Source organism: Hyperolius riggenbachi, chromosome 4 (assembly GCF_040937935.1).
Source record: "Hyperolius riggenbachi isolate aHypRig1 chromosome 4, aHypRig1.pri, whole genome shotgun sequence".
Lineage (NCBI taxonomy): Eukaryota > Metazoa > Chordata > Amphibia > Anura > Hyperoliidae > Hyperolius > Hyperolius riggenbachi.
In genome coordinates, this window is record NC_090649.1 from 8,339,912 (window position 1) to 8,357,354 (window position 17,443).

A 17,443-nucleotide genomic window follows, 5' to 3' on the forward strand; every position below is an offset into this window, starting at 1 on the left:
CTTGGGTGGGCTTGAACTGCCTTTCTTTGGCTTGACAGCCGTCGCCAGGCTTTGGGTTCGATCCCCGGCTAATACTTTACTGCTGCTTCTGGGGTACAGAAAACTTCATTTGGTCACAGACACTGCCAGGGATGTCTGTTGTATCACTAAGACATGAACTTGATGCTGCTCACCCTTTTCATGAACGTGAATGAGATTCCAACGTGTCTCAAATGAATCTACATGGCTATCTGGGGTTCTCTTCGGACAACTGTTGAACACAAAAGGAAATGCCGTCCCTGGGTGATAGTAGTGTAACTATTTCAACTAATGTACCCTTCTTAAACTTGAAGGTTGAATACAAACAGAAGCAGAGTGGCGCAGCGGAAGCGTGCTGGGCCCATAACCCAGAGGTCGATGGATCGAAACCATCCTCTGCTAGGCATGAATTCATTTTTGCACCTTGCTTTATCGCATGGGCAAAACGGTTTCCATTGCCCTGTAAGAGAAAGTGTAATAAGGGCCCTGCTGTAACGTACATATTAGGGTAGCTAAGACTACTCCTGGGCCGTTCTTGTAGTTGAAGAGATGGGTGAACTGTGACACCGCACTTAAAAAAAAAAAAAAAAAAATTGGGTGTCCTTGGGTGGGCTTGAACTGCCTTTCTTTGGCTTGACAGCCGTCGCCAGGCTTTGGGTTCGATCCCCGGCTAATACTTTACTGCTGCTTCTGGGGTACAGAAAACTTCATTTGGTCACAGACACTGCCAGGGATGTCTGTTGTATCACTAAGACATGAACTTGATGCTGCTCACCCTTTTCATGAACGTGAATGAGATTCCAACGTGTCTCAAATGAATCTACATGGCTATCTGGGGTTCTCTTCGGACAACTGTTGAACACAAAAGGAAAGGCCGTCCCTGGGTGGGCTTGAACCACCAACCTTTCGGTTAACAGCCGAACGCGCTAACCGATTGCGCCACAGAGACTGTGCCTGCAGTTGTTGCTAAATGATTTTATGGGGATGTATGTGTGTCTTGTGGAGTGAGGAAGTAAGTCTGCTCCAAGAAGTTTAACGCCACTTTTTCCCACAATGAAGCATTCACTGTATGGCAGCAGAGTGGCGCAGCGGAAGCGTGCTGGGCCCATAACCCAGAGGTCGATGGATCGAAACCATCCTCTGCTAGGTGTACGTTGGTTTTTATACCTTGCTTACCATATGGGCCAATTGTCGGCCATAGCCCCTTAAGAGAAAGTGTCATTAGGGCCTTGCTGTAACATAGATAGTAGTGTAACTATTTCAACTAATGTACCCTTCTTAAACTTGAAGGTTGAATACGAACAGAAGCAGAGTGGCGCAGCGGAAGCGTGCTGGGCCCATAACCCAGAGGTCGATGGATCGAAACCATCCTCTGCTAGGCATGAATTCATTTTTGCACCTTGCTTTATCGCATGGGCAAAACGGTTTCCATTGCCCTGTAAGAGAAAGTGTAATAAGGGCCCTGCTGTAACGTACATATTAGGGTAGCTAAGACTACTCCTGGGCCGTTCTTGTAGTTGAAGAGATGGGTGAACTGTGACACCGCACTTAAAAAAAAAAAAAAAAAAAAAAAAAAAAAAAAACAGCAAACAGAGAAGCTTCCCCATATTGGAGCATTGGATTTGGTCAAGTCTTAAGCCAATGTGTTGTAGGGCACAAGTAAGCTTTGGGTTAGCAGGAATGGTTGCATGGCCACCTAGCTTTTCATCCTTCCCACCCTTGCCCTGGAATCTTCCAGACTTCAAATTGCTGTCCTTTGCTGTGTGTGTTGCACCAGCATCATCCAGGGGGGCACATGATCTTTCTGAAGTCTTGAATTGAAGTCTGTAAGCAGTATCACCATGTGTCCCACTGCTTACATCTAGCAAAGTAGGCAAATAAGCAAGCTCATTTTTCTCTTGGGTATATTGCAATGGTACATGCTAGGCGAGTTTCAGCATGTAGCGTTGGTGGTATAGTGGTGAGCATAGCTGCCTTCCAAGCAGTTGACCCGGGTTCGATTCCCGGCCAACACATGTGAGCTTGCTTTTGGCACCCTACAATTCCATGGAAGACAAGACCAAGACAAGATCTCTGAACAGTTAGGACATCCTGCACCTGCTCAGTCTCTGGAGAGGTTCCATTCCGGTGCAGCAGACTCTACGCCAGCTTAAAGTTCTTTCTAAATGGTCAACACTTAATGCAGACACTCTATAATGTTCTAAACAAATAGCTAGCAAGGCACTAAGGCGAGCCTGTCCTTGGGTGGGCTTGAACTGCCTTTCTTTGGCTTGACAGCCGTCGCCAGGCTTTGGGTTCGATCCCCGGCTAATACTTTACTGCTGCTTCTGGGGTACAGAAAACTTCATTTGGTCACAGACACTGCCAGGGATGTCTGTTGTATCACTAAGACATGAACTTGATGCTGCTCACCCTTTTCATGAACGTGAATGAGATTCCAACGTGTCTCAAATGAATCTACATGGCTATCTGGGGTTCTCTTCGGACAACTGTTGAACACAAAAGGAAATGCCGTCCCTGGGTGATAGTAGTGTAACTATTTCAACTAATGTACCCTTCTTAAACTTGAAGGTTGAATACAAACAGAAGCAGAGTGGCGCAGCGGAAGCGTGCTGGGCCCATAACCCAGAGGTCGATGGATCGAAACCATCCTCTGCTAGGCATGAATTCATTTTTGCACCTTGCTTTATCGCATGGGCAAAACGGTTTCCATTGCCCTGTAAGAGAAAGTGTAATAAGGGCCCTGCTGTAACGTACATATTAGGGTAGCTAAGACTACTCCTGGGCCGTTCTTGTAGTTGAAGAGATGGGTGAACTGTGACACCGCACTTAAAAAAAAAAAAAAAAAAATTGGGTGTCCTTGGGTGGGCTTGAACTGCCTTTCTTTGGCTTGACAGCCGTCGCCAGGCTTTGGGTTCGATCCCCGGCTAATACTTTACTGCTGCTTCTGGGGTACAGAAAACTTCATTTGGTCACAGACACTGCCAGGGATGTCTGTTGTATCACTAAGACATGAACTTGATGCTGCTCACCCTTTTCATGAACGTGAATGAGATTCCAACGTGTCTCAAATGAATCTACATGGCTATCTGGGGTTCTCTTCGGACAACTGTTGAACACAAAAGGAAAGGCCGTCCCTGGGTGGGCTTGAACCACCAACCTTTCGGTTAACAGCCGAACGCGCTAACCGATTGCGCCACAGAGACTGTGCCTGCAGTTGTTGCTAAATGATTTTATGGGGATGTATGTGTGTCTTGTGGAGTGAGGAAGTAAGTCTGCTCCAAGAAGTTTAACGCCACTTTTTCCCACAATGAAGCATTCACTGTATGGCAGCAGAGTGGCGCAGCGGAAGCGTGCTGGGCCCATAACCCAGAGGTCGATGGATCGAAACCATCCTCTGCTAGGTGTACGTTGGTTTTTATACCTTGCTTACCATATGGGCCAATTGTCGGCCATAGCCCCTTAAGAGAAAGTGTCATTAGGGCCTTGCTGTAACATAGATAGTAGTGTAACTATTTCAACTAATGTACCCTTCTTAAACTTGAAGGTTGAATACAAACAGAAGCAGAGTGGCGCAGCGGAAGCGTGCTGGGCCCATAACCCAGAGGTCGATGGATCGAAACCATCCTCTGCTAGGCATGAATTCATTTTTGCACCTTGCTTTATCGCATGGGCAAAACGGTTTCCATTGCCCTGTAAGAGAAAGTGTAATAAGGGCCCTGCTGTAACGTACATATTAGGGTAGCTAAGACTACTCCTGGGCCGTTCTTGTAGTTGAAGAGATGGGTGAACTGTGACACCGCACTTAAAAAAAAAAAAAAAAAAAAAAAAAAAAAAAACAGCAAACAGAGAAGCTTCCCCATATTAGAGCATTGGATTTGGTCAAGTCTTAAGCCAATGTGTTGTAGGGCACAAGTAAGCTTTGGGTTAGCAGGAATGGTTGCATGGCCACCTAGCTTTTCATCCTTCCCACCCTTGCCCTGGAATCTTCCAGACTTCAAATTGCTGTCCTTTGCTGTGTGTGTTGCACCAGCATCATCCAGGGGGGCACATGATCTTTCTGAAGTCTTGAATTGAAGTCTGTAAGCAGTATCACCATGTGTCCCACTGCTTACATCTAGCAAAGTAGGCAAATAAGCAAGCTCATTTTTCTCTTGGGTATATTGCAATGGTACATGCTAGGCGAGTTTCAGCATGTAGCGTTGGTGGTATAGTGGTGAGCATAGCTGCCTTCCAAGCAGTTGACCCGGGTTCGATTCCCGGCCAACACATGTGAGCTTGCTTTTGGCACCCTACAATTCCATGGAAGACAAGACCAAGACAAGATCTCTGAACAGTTAGGACATCCTGCACCTGCTCAGTCTCTGGAGAGGTTCCATTCCGGTGCAGCAGACTCTACGCCAGCTTAAAGTTCTTTCTAAATGGTCAACACTTAATGCAGACACTCTATAATGTTCTAAACAAATAGCTAGCAAGGCACTAAGGCGAGCCTGTCCTTGGGTGGGCTTGAACTGCCTTTCTTTGGCTTGACAGCCGTCGCCAGGCTTTGGGTTCGATCCCCGGCTAATACTTTACTGCTGCTTCTGGGGTACAGAAAACTTCATTTGGTCACAGACACTGCCAGGGATGTCTGTTGTATCACTAAGACATGAACTTGATGCTGCTCACCCTTTTCATGAACGTGAATGAGATTCCAACGTGTCTCAAATGAATCTACATGGCTATCTGGGGTTCTCTTCGGACAACTGTTGAACACAAAAGGAAATGCCGTCCCTGGGTGATAGTAGTGTAACTATTTCAACTAATGTACCCTTCTTAAACTTGAAGGTTGAATACAAACAGAAGCAGAGTGGCGCAGCGGAAGCGTGCTGGGCCCATAACCCAGAGGTCGATGGATCGAAACCATCCTCTGCTAGGCATGAATTCATTTTTGCACCTTGCTTTATCGCATGGGCAAAACGGTTTCCATTGCCCTGTAAGAGAAAGTGTAATAAGGGCCCTGCTGTAACGTACATATTAGGGTAGCTAAGACTACTCCTGGGCCGTTCTTGTAGTTGAAGAGATGGGTGAACTGTGACACCGCACTTAAAAAAAAAAAAAAAAAATTTGGGTGTCCTTGGGTGGGCTTGAACTGCCTCTCTTTGGCTTGACAGCCGTCGCCAGGCTTTGGGTTCGATCCCCGGCTAATACTTTACTGCTGCTTCTGGGGTACAGAAAACTTCATTTGGTCACAGACACTGCCAGGGATGTCTGTTGTATCACTAAGACATGAACTTGATGCTGCTCACCCTTTTCATGAACGTGAATGAGATTCCAACGTGTCTCAAATGAATCTACATGGCTATCTGGGGTTCTCTTCGGACAACTGTTGAACACAAAAGGAAAGGCCGTCCCTGGGTGGGCTTGAACCACCAACCTTTCGGTTAACAGCCGAACGCGCTAACCGATTGCGCCACAGAGACTGTGCCTGCAGTTGTTGCTAAATGATTTTATGGGGATGTATGTGTGTCTTGTGGAGTGAGGAAGTAAGTCTGCTCCAAGAAGTTTAACGCCACTTTTTCCCACAATGAAGCATTCACTGTATGGCAGCAGAGTGGCGCAGCGGAAGCGTGCTGGGCCCATAACCCAGAGGTCGATGGATCGAAACCATCCTCTGCTAGGTGTACGTTGGTTTTTATACCTTGCTTACCATATGGGCCAATTGTCGGCCATAGCCCCTTAAGAGAAAGTGTCATTAGGGCCTTGCTGTAACATAGATAGTAGTGTAACTATTTCAACTAATATACCCTTCTTAAACTTGAAGGTTGAATACAAACAGAAGCAGAGTGGCGCAGCGGAAGCGTGCTGGGCCCATAACCCAGAGGTCGATGGATCGAAACCATCCTCTGCTAGGCATGAATTCATTTTTGCACCTTGCTTTATCGCATGGGCAAAACGGTTTCCATTGCCCTGTAAGAGAAAGTGTAATAAGGGCCCTGCTGTAACGTACATATTAGGGTAGCTAAGACTACTCCTGGGCCGTTCTTGTAGTTGAAGAGATGGGTGAACTGTGACACCGCACTTAAAAAAAAAAAAAAAAAAAAAAAAAAAAAAACAGCAAACAGAGAAGCTTCCCCATATTGGAGCATTGGATTTGGTCAAGTCTTAAGCCAATGTGTTGTAGGGCACAAGTAAGCTTTGGGTTAGCAGGAATGGTTGCATGGCCACCTAGCTTTTCATCCTTCCCACCCTTGCCCTGGAATCTTCCAGACTTCAAATTGCTGTCCTTTGCTGTGTGTGTTGCACCAGCATCATCCAGGGGGGCACATGATCTTTCTGAAGTCTTGAATTGAAGTCTGTAAGCAGTATCACCATGTGTCCCACTGCTTACATCTAGCAAAGTAGGCAAATAAGCAAGCTCATTTTTCTCTTGGGTATATTGCAATGGTACATGCTAGGCGAGTTTCAGCATGTAGCGTTGGTGGTATAGTGGTGAGCATAGCTGCCTTCCAAGCAGTTGACCCGGGTTCGATTCCCGGCCAACACATGTGAGCTTGCTTTTGGCACCCTACAATTCCATGGAAGACAAGACCAAGACAAGATCTCTGAACAGTTAGGACATCCTGCACCTGCTCAGTCTCTGGAGAGGTTCCATTCCGGTGCAGCAGACTCTACGCCAGCTTAAAGTTCTTTCTAAATGGTCAACACTTAATGCAGACACTCTATAATGTTCTAAACAAATAGCTAGCAAGGCACTAAGGCGAGCCTGTCCTTGGGTGGGCTTGAACTGCCTTTCTTTGGCTTGACAGCCGTCGCCAGGCTTTGGGTTCGATCCCCGGCTAATACTTTACTGCTGCTTCTGGGGTACAGAAAACTTCATTTGGTCACAGACACTGCCAGGGATGTCTGTTGTATCACTAAGACATGAACTTGATGCTGCTCACCCTTTTCATGAACGTGAATGAGATTCCAACGTGTCTCAAATGAATCTACATGGCTATCTGGGGTTCTCTTCGGACAACTGTTGAACACAAAAGGAAATGCCGTCCCTGGGTGATAGTAGTGTAACTATTTCAACTAATGTACCCTTCTTAAACTTGAAGGTTGAATACAAACAGAAGCAGAGTGGCGCAGCGGAAGCGTGCTGGGCCCATAACCCAGAGGTCGATGGATCGAAACCATCCTCTGCTAGGCATGAATTCATTTTTGCACCTTGCTTTATCGCATGGGCAAAACGGTTTCCATTGCCCTGTAAGAGAAAGTGTAATAAGGGCCCTGCTGTAACGTACATATTAGGGTAGCTAAGACTACTCCTGGGCCGTTCTTGTAGTTGAAGAGATGGGTGAACTGTGACACCGCACTTAAAAAAAAAAAAAAAAAAATTGGGTGTCCTTGGGTGGGCTTGAACTGCCTTTCTTTGGCTTGACAGCCGTCGCCAGGCTTTGGGTTCGATCCCCGGCTAATACTTTACTGCTGCTTCTGGGGTACAGAAAACTTCATTTGGTCACAGACACTGCCAGGGATGTCTGTTGTATCACTAAGACATGAACTTGATGCTGCTCACCCTTTTCATGAACGTGAATGAGATTCCAACGTGTCTCAAATGAATCTACATGGCTATCTGGGGTTCTCTTCGGACAACTGTTGAACACAAAAGGAAAGGCCGTCCCTGGGTGGGCTTGAACCACCAACCTTTCGGTTAACAGCCGAACGCGCTAACCGATTGCGCCACAGAGACTGTGCCTGCAGTTGTTGCTAAATGATTTTATGGGGATGTATGTGTGTCTTGTGGAGTGAGGAAGTAAGTCTGCTCCAAGAAGTTTAACGCCACTTTTTCCCACAATGAAGCATTCACTGTATGGCAGCAGAGTGGCGCAGCGGAAGCGTGCTGGGCCCATAACCCAGAGGTCGATGGATCGAAACCATCCTCTGCTAGGTGTACGTTGGTTTTTATACCTTGCTTACCATATGGGCCAATTGTCGGCCATAGCCCCTTAAGAGAAAGTGTCATTAGGGCCTTGCTGTAACATAGATAGTAGTGTAACTATTTCAACTAATGTACCCTTCTTAAACTTGAAGGTTGAATACGAACAGAAGCAGAGTGGCGCAGCGGAAGCGTGCTGGGCCCATAACCCAGAGGTCGATGGATCGAAACCATCCTCTGCTAGGCATGAATTCATTTTTGCACCTTGCTTTATCGCATGGGCAAAACGGTTTCCATTGCCCTGTAAGAGAAAGTGTAATAAGGGCCCTGCTGTAACGTACATATTAGGGTAGCTAAGACTACTCCTGGGCCGTTCTTGTAGTTGAAGAGATGGGTGAACTGTGACACCGCACTTAAAAAAAAAAAAAAAAAAAAAAAAAAAAAAAAAACAGCAAACAGAGAAGCTTCCCCATATTGGAGCATTGGATTTGGTCAAGTCTTAAGCCAATGTGTTGTAGGGCACAAGTAAGCTTTGGGTTAGCAGGAATGGTTGCATGGCCACCTAGCTTTTCATCCTTCCCACCCTTGCCCTGGAATCTTCCAGACTTCAAATTGCTGTCCTTTGCTGTGTGTGTTGCACCAGCATCATCCAGGGGGGCACATGATCTTTCTGAAGTCTTGAATTGAAGTCTGTAAGCAGTATCACCATGTGTCCCACTGCTTACATCTAGCAAAGTAGGCAAATAAGCAAGCTCATTTTTCTCTTGGGTATATTGCAATGGTACATGCTAGGCGAGTTTCAGCATGTAGCGTTGGTGGTATAGTGGTGAGCATAGCTGCCTTCCAAGCAGTTGACCCGGGTTCGATTCCCGGCCAACGCATGTGAGCTTGCTTTTGGCACCCTACAATTCCATGGAAGACAAGACCAAGACAAGATCTCTGAACAGTTAGGACATCCTGCACCTGCTCAGTCTCTGGAGAGGTTCCATTGCGGTGCAGCAGACTCTACGCCAGCTTAAAGTTCTTTCTAAATGGTCAACACTTAATGCAGACACTCTATAATGTTCTAAACAAATAGCTAGCAAGGCACTAAGGCGAGCCTGTCCTTGGGTGGGCTTGAACTGCCTTTCTTTGGCTTGACAGCCGTCGCCAGGCTTTGGGTTCGATCCCCGGCTAATACTTTACTGCTGCTTCTGGGGTACAGAAAACTTCATTTGGTCACAGACACTGCCAGGGATGTCTGTTGTATCACTAAGACATGAACTTGATGCTGCTCACCCTTTTCATGAACGTGAATGAGATTCCAACGTGTCTCAAATGAATCTACATGGCTATCTGGGGTTCTCTTCGGACAACTGTTGAACACAAAAGGAAATGCCGTCCCTGGGTGGGCTTGAACCACCAACCTTTCGGTTAACAGCCGAACGCGCTAACCGATTGCGCCACAGAGACTGTGCCTGCAGTTGTTGCTAAATGATTTTATGGGGATGTATGTGTGTCTTGTGGAGTGAGGAAGTAAGTCTGCTCCAAGAAGTTTAACGCCACTTTTTCCCACAATGAAGCATTCACTGTATGGCAGCAGAGTGGCGCAGCGGAAGCGTGCTGGGCCCATAACCCAGAGGTCGATGGATCGAAACCATCCTCTGCTAGGTGTACGTTGGTTTTTATACCTTGCTTACCATATGGGCCAATTGTCGGCCATAGCCCCTTAAGAGAAAGTGTCATTAGGGCCTTGCTGTAACATAGATAGTAGTGTAACTATTTCAACTAATGTACCCTTCTTAAACTTGAAGGTTGAATACAAACAGAAGCAGAGTGGCGCAGCGGAAGCGTGCTGGGCCCATAACCCAGAGGTCGATGGATCGAAACCATCCTCTGCTAGGCATGAATTCATTTTTGCACCTTGCTTTATCGCATGGGCAAAACGGTTTCCATTGCCCTGTAAGAGAAAGTGTAATAAGGGCCCTGCTGTAACGTACATATTAGGGTAGCTAAGACTACTCCTGGGCCGTTCTTGTAGTTGAAGAGATGGGTGAACTGTGACACCGCACTTAAAAAAAAAAAAAAAAAAAAAAAAAAACAGCAAACAGAGAAGCTTCCCCATATTGGAGCATTGGATTTGGTCAAGTCTTAAGCCAATGTGTTGTAGGGCACAAGTAAGCTTTGGGTTAGCAGGAATGGTTGCATGGCCACCTAGCTTTTCATCCTTCCCACCCTTGCCCTGGAATCTTCCAGACTTCAAATTGCTGTCCTTTGCTGTGTGTGTTGCACCAGCATCATCCAGGGGGGCACATGATCTTTCTGAAGTCTTGAATTGAAGTCTGTAAGCAGTATCACCATGTGTCCCACTGCTTACATCTAGCAAAGTAGGCAAATAAGCAAGCTCATTTTTCTCTTGGGTATATTGCAATGGTACATGCTAGGCGAGTTTCAGCATGTAGCGTTGGTGGTATAGTGGTGAGCATAGCTGCCTTCCAAGCAGTTGACCCGGGTTCGATTCCCGGCCAACACATGTGAGCTTGCTTTTGGCACCCTACAATTCCATGGAAGACAAGACCAAGACAAGATCTCTGAACAGTTAGGACATCCTGCACCTGCTCAGTCTCTGGAGAGGTTCCATTCCGGTGCAGCAGACTCTACGCCAGCTTAAAGTTCTTTCTAAATGGTCAACACTTAATGCAGACACTCTATAATGTTCTAAACAAATAGCTAGCAAGGCACTAAGGCGAGCCTGTCCTTGGGTGGGCTTGAACTGCCTTTCTTTGGCTTGACAGCCGTCGCCAGGCTTTGGGTTCGATCCCCGGCTAATACTTTACTGCTGCTTCTGGGGTACAGAAAACTTCATTTGGTCACAGACACTGCCAGGGATGTCTGTTGTATCACTAAGACATGAACTTGATGCTGCTCACCCTTTTCATGAACGTGAATGAGATTCCAACGTGTCTCAAATGAATCTACATGGCTATCTGGGGTTCTCTTCGGACAACTGTTGAACACAAAAGGAAATGCCGTCCCTGGGTGATAGTAGTGTAACTATTTCAACTAATGTACCCTTCTTAAACTTGAAGGTTGAATACAAACAGAAGCAGAGTGGCGCAGCGGAAGCGTGCTGGGCCCATAACCCAGAGGTCGATGGATCGAAACCATCCTCTGCTAGGTGTACGTTGGTTTTTATACCTTGCTTACCATATGGGCCAATTGTCGGCCATAGCCCCTTAAGAGAAAGTGTCATTAGGGCCTTGCTGTAACATAGATAGTAGTGTAACTATTTCAACTGTGTCCTTTGCTGTGTGTGTTGCACCAGCATCATCCAGGGGGGCACATGATCTTTCTGAAGTCTTGAATTGAAGTCTGTAAGCAGTATCACCATGTGTCCCACTGCTTACATCTAGCAAAGTAGGCAAATAAGCAAGCTCATTTTTCTCTTGGGTATATTGCAATGGTACATGCTAGGCGAGTTTCAGCATGTAGCGTTGGTGGTATAGTGGTGAGCATAGCTGCCTTCCAAGCAGTTGACCCGGGTTCGATTCCCGGCCAACGCATGTGAGCTTGCTTTTGGCACCCTACAATTCCATGGAAGACAAGACCAAGACAAGATCTCTGAACAGTTAGGACATCCTGCACCTGCTCAGTCTCTGGAGAGGTTCCATTGCGGTGCAGCAGACTCTACGCCAGCTTAAAGTTCTTTCTAAATGGTCAACACTTAATGCAGACACTCTATAATGTTCTAAACAAATAGCTAGCAAGGCACTAAGGCGAGCCTGTCCTTGGGTGGGCTTGAACTGCCTCTCTTTGGCTTGACAGCCGTCGCCAGGCTTTGGGTTCGATCCCCGGCTAATACTTTACTGCTGCTTCTGGGGTACAGAAAACTTCATTTGGTCACAGACACTGCCAGGGATGTCTGTTGTATCACTAAGACATGAACTTGATGCTGCTCACCCTTTTCATGAACGTGAATGAGATTCCAACGTGTCTCAAATGAATCTACATGGCTATCTGGGGTTCTCTTCGGACAACTGTTGAACACAAAAGGAAAGGCCGTCCCTGGGTGGGCTTGAACCACCAACCTTTCGGTTAACAGCCGAACGCGCTAACCGATTGCGCCACAGAGACTGTGCCTGCAGTTGTTGCTAAATGATTTTATGGGGATGTATGTGTGTCTTGTGGAGTGAGGAAGTAAGTCTGCTCCAGGAAGTTTAACGCCACTTTTTCCCACAATGAAGCATTCACTGTATGGCAGCAGAGTGGCGCAGCGGAAGCGTGCTGGGCCCATAACCCAGAGGTCGATGGATCGAAACCATCCTCTGCTAGGTGTACGTTGGTTTTTATACCTTGCTTACCATATGGGCCAATTGTCGGCCATAGCCCCTTAAGAGAAAGTGTCATTAGGGCCTTGCTGTAACATAGATAGTAGTGTAACTATTTCAACTAATGTACCCTTCTTAAACTTGAAGGTTGAATACAAACAGAAGCAGAGTGGCGCAGCGGAAGCGTGCTGGGCCCATAACCCAGAGGTCGATGGATCGAAACCATCCTCTGCTAGGCATGAATTCATTTTTGCACCTTGCTTTATCGCATGGGCAAAACGGTTTCCATTGCCCTGTAAGAGAAAGTGTAATAAGGGCCCTGCTGTAACGTACATATTAGGGTAGCTAAGACTACTCCTGGGCCGTTCTTGTAGTTGAAGAGATGGGTGAACTGTGACACCGCACTTAAAAAAAAAAAAAAAAAAAAAAAAACAGCAAACAGAGAAGCTTCCCCATATTGGAGCATTGGATTTGGTCAAGTCTTAAGCCAATGTGTTGTAGGGCACAAGTAAGCTTTGGGTTAGCAGGAATGGTTGCATGGCCACCTAGCTTTTCATCCTTCCCACCCTTGCCCTGGAATCTTCCAGACTTCAAATTGCTGTCCTTTGCTGTGTGTGTTGCACCAGCATCATCCAGGGGGGCACATGATCTTTCTGAAGTCTTGAATTGAAGTCTGTAAGCAGTATCACCATGTGTCCCACTGCTTACATCTAGCAAAGTAGGCAAATAAGCAAGCTCATTTTTCTCTTGGGTGTATTGCAATGGTACATGCTAGGCGAGTTTCAGCATGTAGCGTTGGTGGTATAGTGGTGAGCATAGCTGCCTTCCAAGCAGTTGACCCGGGTTCGATTCCCGGCCAACGCATGTGAGCTTGCTTTTGGCACCCTACAATTCCATGGAAGACAAGACCAAGACAAGATCTCTGAACAGTTAGGACATCCTGCACCTGCTCAGTCTCTGGAGAGGTTCCATTCCGGTGCAGCAGACTCTACGCCAGCTTAAAGTTCTTTCTAAATGGTCAACACTTAATGCAGACACTCTATAATGTTCTAAACAAATAGCTAGCAAGGCACTAAGGCGAGCCTGTCCTTGGGTGGGCTTGAACTGCCTTTCTTTGGCTTGACAGCCGTCGCCAGGCTTTGGGTTCGATCCCCGGCTAATACTTTACTGCTGCTTCTGGGGTACAGAAAACTTCATTTGGTCACAGACACTGCCAGGGATGTCTGTTGTATCACTAAGACATGAACTTGATGCTGCTCACCCTTTTCATGAACGTGAATGAGATTCCAACGTGTCTCAAATGAATCTACATGGCTATCTGGGGTTCTCTTCGGACAACTGTTGAACACAAAAGGAAAGGCCGTCCCTGGGTGGGCTTGAACCACCAACCTTTCGGTTAACAGCCGAACGCGCTAACCGATTGCGCCACAGAGACTGTGCCTGCAGTTGTTGCTAAATGATTTTATGGGGATGTATGTGTGTCTTGTGGAGTGAGGAAGTAAGTCTGCTCCAGGAAGTTTAACGCCACTTTTTCCCACAATGAAGCATTCACTGTATGGCAGCAGAGTGGCGCAGCGGAAGCGTGCTGGGCCCATAACCCAGAGGTCGATGGATCGAAACCATCCTCTGCTAGGTGTACGTTGGTTTTTATACCTTGCTTACCATATGGGCCAATTGTCGGCCATAGCCCCTTAAGAGAAAGTGTCATTAGGGCCTTGCTGTAACATAGATAGTAGTGTAACTATTTCAACTAATGTACCCTTCTTAAACTTGAAGGTTGAATACAAACAGAAGCAGAGTGGCGCAGCGGAAGCGTGCTGGGCCCATAACCCAGAGGTCGATGGATCGAAACCATCCTCTGCTAGGCATGAATTCATTTTTGCACCTTGCTTTATCGCATGGGCAAAACGGTTTCCATTGCCCTGTAAGAGAAAGTGTAATAAGGGCCCTGCTGTAACGTACATATTAGGGTAGCTAAGACTACTCCTGGGCCGTTCTTGTAGTTGAAGAGATGGGTGAACTGTGACACCGCACTTAAAAAAAAAAAAAAAAAAAAAAAAACAGCAAACAGAGAAGCTTCCCCATATTGGAGCATTGGATTTGGTCAAGTCTTAAGCCAATGTGTTGTAGGGCACAAGTAAGCTTTGGGTTAGCAGGAATGGTTGCATGGCCACCTAGCTTTTCATCCTTCCCACCCTTGCCCTGGAATCTTCCAGACTTCAAATTGCTGTCCTTTGCTGTGTGTGTTGCACCAGCATCATCCAGGGGGGCACATGATCTTTCTGAAGTCTTGAATTGAAGTCTGTAAGCAGTATCACCATGTGTCCCACTGCTTACATCTAGCAAAGTAGGCAAATAAGCAAGCTCATTTTTCTCTTGGGTATATTGCAATGGTACATGCTAGGCGAGTTTCAGCATGTAGCGTTGGTGGTATAGTGGTGAGCATAGCTGCCTTCCAAGCAGTTGACCCGGGTTCGATTCCCGGCCAACGCATGTGAGCTTGCTTTTGGCACCCTACAATTCCATGGAAGACAAGACCAAGACAAGATCTCTGAACAGTTAGGACATCCTGCACCTGCTCAGTCTCTGGAGAGGTTCCATTGCGGTGCAGCAGACTCTACGCCAGCTTAAAGTTCTTTCTAAATGGTCAACACTTAATGCAGACACTCTATAATGTTCTAAACAAATAGCTAGCAAGGCACTAAGGCGAGCCTGTCCTTGGGTGGGCTTGAACTGCCTTTCTTTGGCTTGACAGCCGTCGCCAGGCTTTGGGTTCGATCCCCGGCTAATACTTTACTGCTGCTTCTGGGGTACAGAAAACTTCATTTGGTCACAGACACTGCCAGGGATGTCTGTTGTATCACTAAGACATGAACTTGATGCTGCTCACCCTTTTCATGAACGTGAATGAGATTCCAACGTGTCTCAAATGAATCTACATGGCTATCTGGGGTTCTCTTCGGACAACTGTTGAACACAAAAGGAAATGCCGTCCCTGGGTGGGCTTGAACCACCAACCTTTCGGTTAACAGCCGAACGCGCTAACCGATTGCGCCACAGAGACTGTGCCTGCAGTTGTTGCTAAATGATTTTATGGGGATGTATGTGTGTCTTGTGGAGTGAGGAAGTAAGTCTGCTCCAAGAAGTTTAACGCCACTTTTTCCCACAATGAAGCATTCACTGTATGGCAGCAGAGTGGCGCAGCGGAAGCGTGCTGGGCCCATAACCCAGAGGTCGATGGATCGAAACCATCCTCTGCTAGGTGTACGTTGGTTTTTATACCTTGCTTACCATATGGGCCAATTGTCGGCCATAGCCCCTTAAGAGAAAGTGTCATTAGGGCCTTGCTGTAACATAGATAGTAGTGTAACTATTTCAACTAATGTACCCTTCTTAAACTTGAAGGTTGAATACAAACAGAAGCAGAGTGGCGCAGCGGAAGCGTGCTGGGCCCATAACCCAGAGGTCGATGGATCGAAACCATCCTCTGCTAGGCATGAATTCATTTTTGCACCTTGCTTTATCGCATGGGCAAAACGGTTTCCATTGCCCTGTAAGAGAAAGTGTAATAAGGGCCCTGCTGTAACGTACATATTAGGGTAGCTAAGACTACTCCTGGGCCGTTCTTGTAGTTGAAGAGATGGGTGAACTGTGACACCGCACTTAAAAAAAAAAAAAAAAAAAAAAAAAAAAAAACAGCAAACAGAGAAGCTTCCCCATATTGGAGCATTGGATTTGGTCAAGTCTTAAGCCAATGTGTTGTAGGGCACAAGTAAACTTTGGGTTAGCAGGAATGGTTGCATGGCCACCTAGCTTTTCATCCTTCCCACCCTTGCCCTGGAATCTTCCAGACTTCAAATTGCTGTCCTTTGCTGTGTGTGTTGCACCAGCATCATCCAGGGGGGCACATGATCTTTCTGAAGTCTTGAATTGAAGTCTGTAAGCAGTATCACCATGTGTCCCACTGCTTACATCTAGCAAAGTAGGCAAATAAGCAAGCTCATTTTTCTCTTGGGTATATTGCAATGGTACATGCTAGGCGAGTTTCAGCATGTAGCGTTGGTGGTATAGTGGTGAGCATAGCTGCCTTCCAAGCAGTTGACCCGGGTTCGATTCCCGGCCAACGCATGTGAGCTTGCTTTTGGCACCCTACAATTCCATGGAAGACAAGACCAAGACAAGATCTCTGAACAGTTAGGACATCCTGCACCTGCTCAGTCTCTGGAGAGGTTCCATTGCGGTGCAGCAGACTCTACGCCAGCTTAAAGTTCTTTCTAAATGGTCAACACTTAATGCAGACACTCTATAATGTTCTAAACAAATAGCTAGCAAGGCACTAAGGCGAGCCTGTCCTTGGGTGGGCTTGAACTGCCTTTCTTTGGCTTGACAGCCGTCGCCAGGCTTTGGGTTCGATCCCCGGCTAATACTTTACTGCTGCTTCTGGGGTACAGAAAACTTCATTTGGTCACAGACACTGCCAGGGATGTCTGTTGTATCACTAAGACATGAACTTGATGCTGCTCACCCTTTTCATGAACGTGAATGAGATTCCAACGTGTCTCAAATGAATCTACATGGCTATCTGGGGTTCTCTTCGGACAACTGTTGAACACAAAAGGAAAGGCCGTCCCTGGGTGGGCTTGAACCACCAACCTTTCGGTTAACAGCCGAACGCGCTAACCGATTGCGCCACAGAGACTGTGCCTGCAGTTGTTGCTAAATGATTTTATGGGGATGTATGTGTGTCTTGTGGAGTGAGGAAGTAAGTCTGCTCCAAGAAGTTTAACGCCACTTTTTCCCACAATGAAGCATTCACTGTATGGCAGCAGAGTGGCGCAGCGGAAGTGTGCTGGGCCCATAACCCAGAGGTCGATGGATCGAAACCATCCTCTGCTAGGTGTACGTTGGTTTTTATACCTTGCTTACCATATGGGCCAATTGTCGGCCATAGCCCCTTAAGAGAAAGTGTCATTAGGGCCTTGCTGTAACATAGATAGTAGTGTAACTATTTCAACTAATGTACCCTTCTTAAACTTGAAGGTTGAATACAAACAGAAGCAGAGTGGCGCAGCGGAAGCGTGCTGGGCCCATAACCCAGAGGTCGATGGATCGAAACCATCCTCTGCTAGGCATGAATTCATTTTTGCACCTTGCTTTATCGCATGGGCAAAACGGTTTCCATTGCCCTGTAAGAGAAAGTGTAATAAGGGCCCTG

At 46.7% G+C, this 17,443-nt stretch overlaps 18 non-coding genes across 18 annotated transcripts; 9 read left to right on the plus strand and 9 right to left on the minus strand.

Annotated features, from left to right (window-relative positions):
* Window positions 1–893: 893 nt before the first annotated feature.
* TRNAN-GUU (transfer RNA asparagine (anticodon GUU)) lies at window positions 894–967 on the minus strand. The gene has a single exon. It is a non-coding gene; the product is annotated as a tRNA-Asn (tRNA).
* Window positions 968–1,961: 994 nt separating this feature from the next.
* Window positions 1,962–2,033, plus strand: TRNAG-UCC (transfer RNA glycine (anticodon UCC)). Its single transcript has one exon. It is a non-coding gene; the product is annotated as a tRNA-Gly (tRNA).
* Window positions 2,034–3,150: 1,117 nt separating this feature from the next.
* TRNAN-GUU (transfer RNA asparagine (anticodon GUU)) lies at window positions 3,151–3,224 on the minus strand. The gene has a single exon. It is a non-coding gene; the product is annotated as a tRNA-Asn (tRNA).
* A 993-nt stretch (window positions 3,225–4,217) lies between these two features.
* TRNAG-UCC (transfer RNA glycine (anticodon UCC)) lies at window positions 4,218–4,289 on the plus strand. The gene has a single exon. It is a non-coding gene; the product is annotated as a tRNA-Gly (tRNA).
* A 1,117-nt stretch (window positions 4,290–5,406) lies between these two features.
* On the minus strand, window positions 5,407–5,480 carry TRNAN-GUU (transfer RNA asparagine (anticodon GUU)). The gene has a single exon. It is a non-coding gene; the product is annotated as a tRNA-Asn (tRNA).
* A 992-nt stretch (window positions 5,481–6,472) lies between these two features.
* TRNAG-UCC (transfer RNA glycine (anticodon UCC)) lies at window positions 6,473–6,544 on the plus strand. The gene has a single exon. It is a non-coding gene; the product is annotated as a tRNA-Gly (tRNA).
* A 1,117-nt stretch (window positions 6,545–7,661) lies between these two features.
* Window positions 7,662–7,735, minus strand: TRNAN-GUU (transfer RNA asparagine (anticodon GUU)). The gene has a single exon. It is a non-coding gene; the product is annotated as a tRNA-Asn (tRNA).
* A 995-nt stretch (window positions 7,736–8,730) lies between these two features.
* On the plus strand, window positions 8,731–8,802 carry TRNAG-UCC (transfer RNA glycine (anticodon UCC)). The gene has a single exon. It is a non-coding gene; the product is annotated as a tRNA-Gly (tRNA).
* A 497-nt stretch (window positions 8,803–9,299) lies between these two features.
* On the minus strand, window positions 9,300–9,373 carry TRNAN-GUU (transfer RNA asparagine (anticodon GUU)). The gene has a single exon. It is a non-coding gene; the product is annotated as a tRNA-Asn (tRNA).
* A 988-nt stretch (window positions 9,374–10,361) lies between these two features.
* Window positions 10,362–10,433, plus strand: TRNAG-UCC (transfer RNA glycine (anticodon UCC)). Its single transcript has one exon. It is a non-coding gene; the product is annotated as a tRNA-Gly (tRNA).
* A 958-nt stretch (window positions 10,434–11,391) lies between these two features.
* On the plus strand, window positions 11,392–11,463 carry TRNAG-UCC (transfer RNA glycine (anticodon UCC)). Its single transcript has one exon. It is a non-coding gene; the product is annotated as a tRNA-Gly (tRNA).
* A 497-nt stretch (window positions 11,464–11,960) lies between these two features.
* TRNAN-GUU (transfer RNA asparagine (anticodon GUU)) lies at window positions 11,961–12,034 on the minus strand. Its single transcript has one exon. It is a non-coding gene; the product is annotated as a tRNA-Asn (tRNA).
* A 986-nt stretch (window positions 12,035–13,020) lies between these two features.
* Window positions 13,021–13,092, plus strand: TRNAG-UCC (transfer RNA glycine (anticodon UCC)). The gene has a single exon. It is a non-coding gene; the product is annotated as a tRNA-Gly (tRNA).
* Window positions 13,093–13,589: 497 nt separating this feature from the next.
* Window positions 13,590–13,663, minus strand: TRNAN-GUU (transfer RNA asparagine (anticodon GUU)). The gene has a single exon. It is a non-coding gene; the product is annotated as a tRNA-Asn (tRNA).
* A 986-nt stretch (window positions 13,664–14,649) lies between these two features.
* TRNAG-UCC (transfer RNA glycine (anticodon UCC)) lies at window positions 14,650–14,721 on the plus strand. The gene has a single exon. It is a non-coding gene; the product is annotated as a tRNA-Gly (tRNA).
* A 497-nt stretch (window positions 14,722–15,218) lies between these two features.
* Window positions 15,219–15,292, minus strand: TRNAN-GUU (transfer RNA asparagine (anticodon GUU)). Its single transcript has one exon. It is a non-coding gene; the product is annotated as a tRNA-Asn (tRNA).
* Window positions 15,293–16,284: 992 nt separating this feature from the next.
* On the plus strand, window positions 16,285–16,356 carry TRNAG-UCC (transfer RNA glycine (anticodon UCC)). The gene has a single exon. It is a non-coding gene; the product is annotated as a tRNA-Gly (tRNA).
* A 497-nt stretch (window positions 16,357–16,853) lies between these two features.
* On the minus strand, window positions 16,854–16,927 carry TRNAN-GUU (transfer RNA asparagine (anticodon GUU)). Its single transcript has one exon. It is a non-coding gene; the product is annotated as a tRNA-Asn (tRNA).
* Window positions 16,928–17,443: the final 516 nt, after the last annotated feature.